The sequence below is a fragment of the Arachis hypogaea genome, chromosome 4, assembly GCF_003086295.3.
Source record: "Arachis hypogaea cultivar Tifrunner chromosome 4, arahy.Tifrunner.gnm2.J5K5, whole genome shotgun sequence".
Lineage (NCBI taxonomy): Eukaryota > Viridiplantae > Streptophyta > Magnoliopsida > Fabales > Fabaceae > Arachis > Arachis hypogaea.
Window position 1 is genome coordinate 44,672,680 of NC_092039.1, and position 1,171 is coordinate 44,673,850.

The following is a 1,171-nucleotide window of genomic DNA, read 5'->3' on the forward strand; positions in this document are numbered from 1 at the left end:
TTGATTTCTAATTTCAAAATCTTTTTCAAAAAAACACTTGATTTCTTTTCCACTTTCATTTTCGAAAATCAATTAGTGTTTTTCAAAAATGTTTTCAAAATCTTTTACTTAATTTTCGAAAATTACTTCCCTTCTTCTCACATCCTTCTATTTATGGACTAACACTATTCCTTAATTCAAAATTCGAACTCCATCTTCTTTGATAAGTTCGAATTTTCTACTTCTGTCTTCCATTTTTCTTTTCCTCTGACTCCTAAAGGAATCTCTATACTGTGACATAGAGGATTCCACATTTTCTTGTTCCCTTCTCTTTCTTATGAGCAGGAGCAAAGACAAAAGCATTCTTGTTGAGGCTGATCCTGAACCTGAAAGGACCTTGAAGAGAAAGCTAAGAGAAGCCAAAGCACAACTCTCTGTAGAGGACCTAATAGAAATCTTCAAAGAAGAAGAACCTATGGCAGCCGAAAACAACAACAATGCCAACAATGCAAGGAAGGTGCTGGGTGACTTTACTGCACCTACTCCCAACTTTTATGGGAGAAGCATCTCTATCCCTGCCATTGGAGCAAACAACTTTGAGCTTAAGCCTCAATTAGTTTCTCTAATGCAACAGAATTGCAAGTTCCATGGACTTCCATTGGAAGATCCTCATCAGTTTTTAGCTGAATTCTTGCAAATCTGTGACACTGTCAAGACTAATGGGGTTGACCCTGATGTCTACAGACTTATGCTATTCCCGTTTGCTGTAAGAGACAGAGCTAGGACATGGTTGGACTCACAACCTAAAGAAAGCCTGGACTCTTGGGAAAAGCTAGTCAATGCCTTCTTGGCAAAGTTCTTTCCACCTCAAAAATTGAGTAAGCTTAGAGTGGAAGTCCAAACCTTCAGACAGAAGGAAGGAGAATCCCTCTATGAAGCTTGGGAAAGATACAAACAATTAATCAGAAAGTGTCCTTCTGATATGCTTTCTGAATGGAGCATCATAGGTATTTTCTATGATGGTCTCTCTGAACTATTCAAAATGTCTTTGGATAGCTCTGCTGGAGGATCTCTTCATCTGAAGAAGACGCCTACAGAAGCTCAAGAGCTGATTGAAATGGTTGCAAATAACCAATTCATGTACACTTCTGAAAGGAATCCTGTGAACAATGGGACTAGTCAGAAGAAAGGA

General features: G+C 38.5%; 1 non-coding gene across 1 annotated transcript; it reads right to left on the reverse strand.

Annotated features, from left to right (window-relative positions):
- Positions 1–859: 859 nt before the first annotated feature.
- Positions 860–967, reverse strand: LOC112799317 (small nucleolar RNA R71). Its single transcript, XR_003200891.1, has one exon. It is a non-coding gene; the product is annotated as a small nucleolar RNA R71 (small nucleolar RNA).
- Between the last annotated feature and the right edge of the window lie 204 nt (positions 968–1,171).